The following is a 10,615-nucleotide window of genomic DNA, read 5'->3' as shown; positions in this document are numbered from 1 at the left end:
CAGGTAACAAGCTGGCGGACGACGAACGGGGGGTCGGAAGTGGATGACGAATTAGCCGCGGAGTGGATGGTTGTGGCTAATGAATGGGAGCCGTCCTGACTGAAGTAATGCTCCTCAGACTGCCCCTCTGGGGGAACCATCGCTTCTGACAGAGAGCCGACACAGGATGACGCAAGCTCTGCCCGGCTACTGTGCACTTTGTCAAGTCGTTTACTATACTTACCAGGAAAGAATGCATTATTTAGCCTGCCATAGAACGGGAGGATCTTATTACTTTCTTTTTGCCATATAAAAATAGCCTGGAGCACGATGATACTGTAGTCAGTTCTCTCTATTATTATTCGGGGGACCCCTTTTAATCTTTCTGTGACTCGCCGCCCCTTGGGTTCTGACCGAGCGCTCGCAGCGTTAAAACTTCCGAATGTAATTGGTATAACTGGTTCATTTTTATTGCATTCGGATACCCCCTCACTCCTCAGCGCACATCGGCTGAACTTGGGGGAACAACTCATTCCGTTGTCACTTAGGGTAACATGGCATTCCAGGTACTACTTCAAAATAATATAACTTCAGCAAAAAACAGGCCACACATGGACGCACACAAACTTGCATTGGTACACACACACATACACACCCAGGCAGTCGCACGGAGACATGCCCTGGAGGTGTAGAGTTTATGTGCTAATGTGCTGTAGATTGGGGCTGTGTGTGTAGCGATGACGGTAACAGATGGACAGGAGACTATTCCCCCAGCTATGAGCCTTCTGCTCACCACACGGCGCTGCCAGTGCTTCGTTTCTCCTCCATCTCCCTCGAATTTTACACCCCCCCCCGGCCCGATCACATCCCATTTCATATCTTTATATTGTTTCACCACCCTGCCCTGTCCCGGCTCCCCCATCCCTCACCCTTGGTCTCTTCCACTGTCTCTTCCTCAACTACCTGGCTCTCCTGCCAAAGCAAAGTCTAATCCCGACCCATGCCATCCATCCCCTTTCCTGACATGGACGGACAGACGGCTTGGCGCAGGGCGAGCGCGCCCAGATCTCAGGCGCCTGGCCACACCACGTGGTTGGCCCTTAGCTCTTAGAGCAACCGCGTTAGATAAGTTTACCACCAAGTAGACAGCGGACATTAAGATTAACACCCTCGCTCTGACCGGCGAGCTCAACAAGAGAAGCTGGGGAGACGAGACTGGAAGTGCCTGTGGACAGCCACCCCTCCACCGCCTACAACCCTGACCACGCTCCTGCAACCAGTTTGGCCAAAAAGGCTCCGAGCCTCGCTGGAAGGGACTATGAAAAGAGCAGTTTACCGTGGGGTGGGGAGGAGGGTGCAGGGTGTGGCTTTGGCTGCAGTCTCTAATCCGCAGCTGACAGCCTCGGGAGCAAGGGACAGAGCACACCGAGATAGGTGTGTGTGAGTGTGTGTGTGTGTGTGTGTGTGTGTGTGTGTGTGTGTGTGTGTGTGTGTGTGTGTGTGTGTGTGTGTGTGTGTGTGTGTGTGTGTGTGTGTGTGTGTGTGTGTGTGTGCATGTGTGTGCGTGTGTGTCTGTGTGTGCGTGTGCGTGTGTGTGTGTGTGTGTGTGTGAGGAATGCACCACTCAAGCTGCAAAAGATGGGGTTGCGGCGGTGGAAGGTCTTACCCCTGATGATGGCCAGCTTGGCGGTGACGGCCACCTCCCCTTCGCTGTTACGCGCCACGCACTCGTAGATGTTCTCGTCTCTGGGCGCTCTCAGGGGTTGGATCCTCAGCACGGCTGCCGCGCCATCATCAAACTCTATAGTCTGCACCGGAGGGAGAGGGGACGATGACACACAGTCATAAAAATGGCCCCCAAAAGATTTATAAAGGACAGAAAAATAGCCTATAACGCCACTTACTCGAGACCTTGTCCGGCGCTTGTTTGAACTCATAAACAGTAATAACGTCACACACAATTCAATTTTATTCGGCATTGTGTAATTCCGGACCCCTGCAACCCCACCCCCAGCCCCGATGGAGGTCTTTGGGGTTGGGTGACTCACTTATGGGTACCTGACGCCAGCTATGACGTGGGTGTGAACCCGGGTCCCCCCGTTAAAGGAGGAGTGTGATCTCTCCCACAGGGAAGACAGAACCAACACAGCACATCCATCTACATATAAAAAATGACTGTTCTACGTTTATAATTTGAGGAAACATTATTAACTCATTATTAAAGTTGTTTTTTTTAAGGGATTTTTTTTAATCTGACGTGCTATCTGAATGCAATATGATTTGTTTGATGCCGCAATTAGGCGTTATATATTTATTTCTGTTTTAATTGCTGTGAGAATCGTGCTCTGGCTGCTTTGATTTGTTCCATTTCCTTTGTTCTTTTTACTTTATTGTCATTTCTGTTTGCTTAACAAAATGGTGTTAGACTATATAGAATGCTGAAGTGGATTATAATAAGTGGATTATTATACTGAAACTGGATAATAAAAATTCAAGGAAAATAATGAAATAATTAATGTCGAGAAAAAAAAACCAATAAAACGAGAGCAAAAAAGATCATAAAATATAAGATAGATGCTATAAACCAAATAATAGCATTATAGAATTGCTATAGGTTTAATCTAAATGACCTTTCAATTAAATAATAGTCATTACGGGCATAAAATGGTGCTGTGACAGCAGTAGCCGTGCATTGTGACAACCACCTCGATACGCTGGGAGTTGACTTTCTTGCCCTTCTTGTTCCAGATGACGAGCGGCTTGGGGTCGCCTGAGGCCTGGCACACGAACGACGCCACGCCTCCCGAGACGCCGATCTGGTCCGTGGGAATCTTGGTGAACTTCGGAGGAGCTGAGGTTGTTTGGGAGAGAGGGAGAGGAAATGGGCAATGGGTGGATAGGAGAGAGAGATAATTATAAAGGGAAATATGAAGAAAAACAATGCTCTTCATTCAAGTTAAAATATGATTTGATGGTTGTGTTTTACTGAGAAATAAGGACGTAATTTGCATAGAATCACACAGGTCTTTCATACTTTAAGGAAAACAATTGGGCTTCTCAGAGCTTCCGGGTTATTACATCATGTCACGTCTTACCCTACTCCAAACTGCAAAGACGGTCAAGATGACCGATAAATGAGATGATGAGCATATGACAGGCCATTCAAATACTGATAACTTAACTGATGACTTTGAGGACTCCATGAAATTCCCACTGATCCTGAGTTATAAGTGTTCCATTGTCACCATGACATTTTTGTTGCATGACTATTAGTGCAATTATGGTACTTTCAATACCACTGGTCCAAAGTGATAGAGAGATTAATCACAAAGCATCCTTTTTTTCCCAGATGTTTTATTTTTCATAAAAATAAAAAAATAACTTGAATACTGTCAACTTGACTTCGCAAATCTTTCTTGTGCGACTGTAGTGCAATTACGGTACAATCGATATCAGCGGTTTCGAGAGCAAGATGCATTATGTTGCATAAATTTGACATTGTTTGACCTTTCACAAAAAAAAAAATACTTGAATAGGTTTACAAAATATGGAAAGTAGGGTCCACCCACCTCCCAAATCCCAATTTAAACCCTAATCAAAAAATCTGGATTTTTCTTCCTCCTACGGAAGAAATAAAAGGTAAACAAAAACAGGCACCGCAAACTGAAACCGTATAACCGGAGGCCGTTTTCCGTCAACAATGGAATCGTCAAAATCGATCGGATTGAAACAGGCTCCACAACCCTCCCACTGTCAGGTTACCCAGTGGCCTATGCCTAGACTTGATCTGGTGACAGCGTGTTGTGCTTATTCCTGTGGTATCATCTAGAGGACACACTGAAGGACTTCCTGCGGGTCATAAATAAAAGATGGGTCCGGGCTTCGGAGGAGCAACTCTCCATCTTTCTCTCTCTCGTCTCTCGTGTCTCTCTCTCTCTCTCTCTCCGTCTCTCCCTGCGGCAGGCTGCATTCGGCACAGATTGGCCTGACACACCAACACACCGCTGCACAGACGGGAGTGGAAGTGCCGGGCCACGAATTCACACTCAATAATTGCTTTAAATGTATTAATAGCCTTTTTATTTGTTTTGTTGTTATTGTTGTTGCTGTTCGTTCGTCGGGTCGAACCGTGGGGCTGTAATCGCCGCTTCTGTTATTTTTATGAACGCAGTGTATTGAGGCATTTCGGTCGTTTCCCCGGAAGACAATGTGATTTGAGACTTATACATACCTGTCAACCCTCCCTCTCCTTTATTTACCCATCTCTCCCGCTGTCCTCCCTTTTTTGTTTTTTTTTTCCCCCCTAAATCTCCCGTATTTTTAATCTTTCTAAAAAAAACCTAAAACAATACTAACTGGGTTTTTATTGTAGATGTATTTATGTTCCTCTGTTTCCTGAGTGAATGAAACAAAAAAAAATTCTCAGTCACCCCCCTCCTCCTCCCAACGGTGTGCTACCCCAAGATTTTCAGTGGCCCCATCTGGACCCAGGGGCACCCTATAAAAAATTTCTGGGGGCGGAAAATGACCCTTATTTTGAAATCCCAACCTTGACAGATATGGATTTATATCAGATCTTCGGGGAGATATTTTTTCAAGGGGGGGGGGGGCGACAGGCACCTCTGGGCACTAATCTGATCTCTTCCCTTTGTAGTACGACTTGCACAACATCCCCTCGTGTTGACAGCCTAAACATTTTACCAACTGGCTTAATTGGATCATGCAAAATCTATCTATCTATCTATCTATCTATCTATCTATCTATCTATCTATCTATCTATCTATCTATCTATCTATCTATCTATCTATCTATCTATCTATCTATCTATCTATCTATCTATCTATCTATCTGTATTAAGCCAGCGTTCTATTCCATGTTGGCCTTGGTTCCATCTGCGGTTTGGTTGCCATGGCGCCCGGCTTAACTCCTCCTCGGCGACGGAATGTGTTTTTTTTTTTTTTTATCCATCGCGGGGGGTGTTAAGTCTGGCTGACCCCTCACCATAGCAACGTGGCTCCCACCTCCCACTCCCACTCCCCATCCCTTGTCTGGGTGGGCGAGGTCCCCGCTGTGTTGATTCACTTCAGCCGGAGAGACGAGGCGCAGGAAGGAAGGACCAACAAAAACCGCGCGAGTAGACGCTCCAGCCGCACGCAACGGACTGCCATCCATTTCCCCCGACAATAAACTTGAATAGCGCGCCGCTAACAGCCGCGGAGACACTCCCGTGGCCGATAAGGCAGTTTTAGTCATTTCGCAGCTGAACTACCTACACTCCTACTCCGTCAAATAAAGAGGCTTAATTTTATGCTTTCCATGGCGCTGCGAACCGGAGTCGGAATACTCAATTAGAACAAATTCAAATATACCTCGTCATTTGGCATTCAAGGCCATGGGTTATTCCCTGCCTATTACACTGTTATGCAGCACACAGAGAGCGTCAAGCAAAGTGTCTGTTCTGCTGCCACCAATGGGGGGAAAAAAAGGGAAAATAACAAAAGCCCAAAATGTCATGCAGAAAATTTGGTATTTTTTCCTCTGCCGCTATGGGCTTCCCAATAAGGTTTGTTTCTTTATCCCGCACAAGAGATTACATTTTACTCCTTAGTGTTTTATAATCTGCTCTCCGACGCCAATCCTGTGGCCAAAAAAGTGGCGCCCCCCACCAGCACCGCCGCCGCACGTAACCCTTTTTTAAAAGCACGGCGCCGATTCCAATTGGAAAGTTGCGGAAAGCCCCTCGGGAAAAGAGGAGCCGCATCTCTGAAACAACAAGGTTTCAACTTGGTTTCAGATCTGTTTCTCCGACGCTGTCTTATCCCCGTGTCATCTTTACCTGTTTGGCGGGAACATTAATATTTCACCGGTGACGATCGATCGTTTTTCGAGAGCCCCGAACTGAAATTGGTCGGATGAGCGGGAGACGAGTGGAAAATTGACCAGACTTTGGCCCCGTCCTCTCATGGTCAATGCAGTTATCTCTATCTTTGGCACCGTGTCAATTTACGAAACCTGCTTTTGCGTAATGGCAATTTGCTCCGTCGGTCTGGTGCATGTGTGTGCGCTTATGTGTGTGTGTGCGTGCCCGTCTGCGTGCAGTCCTCTCTGGAAATTTTCTAATCATGGAGATGATGAGGAACATGCCAGCAAGCTCTCCTAGCGTATCAGGCCACGTTAACTACGCTGGCCGGGCCTACGGTGATGTACTGATGTCTTCGCCCTACATATTGGAGGGGGAGGTGTAGCTATGTGCATTAAGAGACAGGTTTGCACCCCAGCGACCGACGTTCATGGAAACACACTGATAAACTGACGGATACACACATAGGTTTAGACAACAGTGAACAGACCTATCAGTCGGTCAATTTATGAAGACCAAACGGAACTGAGCGATTAATCGGTTCATCGGTTAATGTGTTACGAGAGCTTCGGGCCACCGCTGGACCGCCATTACCTAGGGCTTCGCACACGTTGCCCAAAGAGGCGACGAGGAGGAAAAGCAGCAGCAGGTCGGTGGGAGGCGGTCTGAGGCCGAGCCCCGGGACGAGCCTCCCGCTCCGGGCGCATTGGACTCTGCCTGTCATGGTTCCCGCCACTGGCCGGTCGGAGACGTAGGGGGCGAAGGGGGAGGTGATGGGGGAGGGTGGGGTTTGGCTCAACAGGTGTAGGCACTCTGGAAACATAAAGGAGAAAAAGAAGGCACGGGTTAGAAAAGTCAGAGCGGGGAAACGTACCGCATTTACATGGATATAAAAGAAAACATTTCCATGAAGGAAATGACAGAGGATTTCATGGTTATATGGGATTAAGTCTTCTTTTTTTTTCTTTAGCCAGGACACTTCCCAAATTGGGATTAACCGCTCAAGTGGGCCCGGTTTGGCCTGAATTATTACCAGAACAATGGAGTCGCGGCTCAAAAAAACCTTACGGCGAGAAGCCCAGCAAAACCGTTTTTCCTTTCTTCCCCGCTTGTGTATTAACAGGGCTCCTCCGCCAGCCAGCCGTGAAATGAACCACAATGATACTTTTTCAGTCAACTCCAATAATTCTATTTCACTTGAGCCCCTCTTAGCACCAAAATTGTTTTACTGCACTGGTGGCACATAAAAGTGTTAATACAATAATGCCGGCAGAGTATGCTGCAGTAATGGAAAACACTTAAACAAAGAGGATTAGGGTCAGTGAAAGTACGTGTGAGCGAATGTGGTGAATTCGCTAAGACCCAACTATATCACAGGACCCTGCTTTAATAACCACCGCCCCACCCCGCCCCGTCCTAATCCTAGTGGGCGGGGATGCCTCTGTCTCCATATTCTATGTCATCGCTCTCTCTGGCCTCCTTCTCTCGCTCATAAGATCACATCTGGCGGCGTGGGCATAATTGAGCGCTGTCTGTCTGTCTGTCTGGGACTCAATAACTCCTCAGTTCCTCAGGCGCACCCCCCCGCCCCCTCCCCCCATGCTTAATGTGCCCCAGCGCAGGTGGGGAGAGGAGCGGCTTTGTCACACCCGGTCCTCATCACACCCACGTTAATAATCATTTTAAATACGGGTGCAGAGGGAGGGACACATGTGCTCCAGCTCATTTACAGCCATGTGGGCTGAAATATGCGCATTCACACACACACACACACACACACACACACACACACACACACACACACACACACACACACACACACACACACACACACACACAGCATCAGTCCAGGCAAGTTACATACAGTATTCATAGAATCCTTAAATCACTTCTTGACTTGATGACCCGCTCAAACACATTAGTCGGACAGATTTGTGGCGCTATGAATAGCTCAAGTAAAATGTGATGTCATGTAAAAACTCCGCCGTCTGTGTGATTTCGAGGTGCACGCGGTTCCTCCGCCAGCCCCGGTCTCCCAGCCGCCTTCTTTGACGGCGACTAAACGGCGGACGATGAATAGGAAAGCTTTCAGCGTCCTCTCTGAAATTGACCGACTCGCGATAAGGAACGAGCGAAAGAAAATCTGATTAGAGCTAATTCGAGCCTCATCGGCAGCCATTTAAATTCTCCTCTAACAAAGATGCGCGGGCGGATGTCCACTGGACGCGAGCGGATGCTGAGAGGGGAAGCGTTCGATCGATTAATCAATAGACCGATTAATCAATCGGTTGAGTTTTATTCACATATTCCACAGAGGTGTTTGAACAACATGCCATTGTTTATTCTATCGACCGCTCTACACCATTTAAAATGAATGGCCCGATTCCCTCCCCACCCCTCCTCCTCATCCTCCTCATCCTCCTCATCCTCCTCCTCCTCCCGTTCCCTCGTTCTCGCTGTCCTGCGCTGAACTCCCGGCATCTGTGTGTTTCCGCCCGCGACCCCGACGTAAGCCCAATCTGTGGTTTTCAGCTCGGCTTTTCCCTCCCCCTTTGTGTTTCACCTGCTGACTAAGCCCTCCACTCTATACCTTCACCGCAGTCACGTCCTCCCTCCCTCGCTCCCACACCCTCTCCCTAATCCTTAATCTTATTTCCGTCCGTCCGTCCCCCCTCCCATTAGTCTCTCCCGCTTTTCTAAACTCTCTCTCTCTCTCTCTCTCTCTCTCTGACTCGGTTCCTGGTCTCCCCTCACTCCGTTTCTCTTCGGACGTCTCCCTTCCCTCACCCCGCCTGCCCCGCCCGGCTGGAATCCCAAATCCTCTTCCTCCTCTCTCCCCCCAACCCGCCACCCCCTCGCTGCTGCAGCAACCGACTGCTCCAGCTGTTGTTGGTCCATTGACACAGTTCAAAAACAAAGGGATTTAAAAGCATCCCAGGCAGCCCAAACACGATACAGATACAGAGGAAAACAACAAAAGGCCAGGGCCAGGGCCAGGGCCAGGGGCCCGGGCCGGGTGCCGGGACCGGGGCTGGGGGCCTGGGGACGGGGGCCACTCAAGCTAACGTCTGCTTTTGCCATTGACCCCCCTCGTCTTCCTTGCCCAACATCAAGTGTGAGCTTACTTAATGTAATGTGATGTCCTGTTGGTGGATTTCGGGAGATTTACAAGGAAGCAGGACGTTTTGACCTGTGTGTTGAGTCCAATTATACTTAATAAAATAAAAAAAAATATATATATATATATATATTATATATACAATTATATTATTATATTATAATAATATAATATATATAGTAAAAAAAAAAAAAAAAATTATATATATATATATATATATATATATATATATATACACACTATATGTAAGGGATATATAGAAATAACCTGCAGCCAGCCGGTCATTATCGCACATTAACACCTGACAATCACTGATGTATACCCACTCATTACGCGGCTACTTAATAAATAAATATGGAAATAATTCTGTGTCACATAAATTATGTCTTTACTTGTGCTGTAAAACACATTTAAACAAATAAATGGAAGACTTGCATGTGATTGAATATAAATTTTCATATGTATTTATCACTTTCAACTTTCAAACGCTTATGCACACCCCTTCAAATGCATGATTCCGTTGTGGATTGCTTTGCTTTCTTTATTCTGCGCTTTTATTTTTATATCCAGAGATATGTTTATCTTTTAGATCTTGTAAGATTTGTGGATTGCATTACATTTATTTGTGGATATCATTCAATTTTTTTGTAGATTTTCTTTACATTCATTTGTAAATTGTGACACAGAATTCCTTCTGTAAATCATTGAGAGGAAATATTGATTTGAAATGATATTAGAACTAGCAGTGCTGCCGAGCGCGGAGGCGGCGTGCAGCAACTGCAAAGCTTCCGCTTGTTCGCGTCCTCTGGGGTAAACAGTCCATAACAACAACAGCCAAGCAACAACAACAACAACAACAAGAATGTAGCTAACACTCCAACAACGTAGCAAACTATTCTCCCTACAAAACCAAAGCCTACCTTTTTTATTGTTATAAATGTTAAGTTTGACATATCCGCATTCATCTCTTCCAAGTATTCCAGTGTAGCGTGACAAGATTCCGCTGACAGCTACTTTTAGCAGCGGCGTGTCGGTGGAGTGATACGCTAAATACCGGCAGGGGGAAATGGTCATTATTCAGAAATCACTGCTCGCCACGATCAGAATCGAGTATTCCGCAGAGCTGCGTAACAATGGTAAATATACAGTGTATTCTATAGCTCTATGGAGACACCGTAGCGTGTCCTCATTGACCACTCCACAGCAGCTACCGTTACATCCTTGGGAGCCGGACGGTGAGTCAGACGGACAGATAGGTGTGCAGGTGCTATTTAGTTTGGCAGCTAATGACACCCCGGCCTGGCGCGCGATAATGTACACCCGTCATTACGCCCGATACGGCCGACGAAATGACATTGTTTAGCCGGGATTCAATCATCCCTGCTTCGCCGAGGCCCCGGGAAGAAGATGACATGTTTTGTTTTTCTCACCTCACCTCGCCGCTGCCACCGCCGCCGTCCTCCTCCCCTTACCCAGCGTGCCTTTCACTGCAAGTGGGCTGAGATGGTCTCTCAAGGCCCTGTCTCCATGACAACCACCATCCGCCGGCTAGCTCTCGTGAAAGGAAAAAAAAAAAAACGGATCTTTTTTTTTTTTTTTTTTTTTTTTTCCTCGCTAGGAGACGGAGCACCTGAGAGCGCCTTCGTACGCCACTTTA

At 47.1% G+C, this 10,615-nt stretch overlaps 1 protein-coding gene across 1 annotated transcript in view; it reads right to left on the bottom strand.

Moving 5' to 3' along the window:
* Nucleotides 1–6,553, bottom strand: part of LOC307238052 (receptor-type tyrosine-protein phosphatase S-like) — a 54,179-nt gene extending 47,626 nt beyond the window's left edge. Inside the window, exons 1-3 of the mRNA XM_080010897.1 lie at nucleotides 6,435–6,553; nucleotides 2,685–2,830; nucleotides 1,646–1,787 (exon numbers count right to left, since the gene is read on the bottom strand). The gene's annotated coding sequence lies outside the window, so the exon portion shown is untranslated. The remainder of the gene's footprint in view (nucleotides 1–1,645; nucleotides 1,788–2,684; nucleotides 2,831–6,434) is intronic.
* Nucleotides 6,554–10,615: the final 4,062 nt, after the last annotated feature.

This window comes from Zeus faber (genome assembly GCF_960531495.2).
Source record: "Zeus faber genome assembly, chromosome: 12".
NCBI classification, from domain to species: Eukaryota; Metazoa; Chordata; class Actinopteri; order Zeiformes; family Zeidae; genus Zeus; species Zeus faber.
Note: the sequence above shows the minus strand (reverse complement) of the source record. Positions and strands in the feature narration are given on the sequence as shown.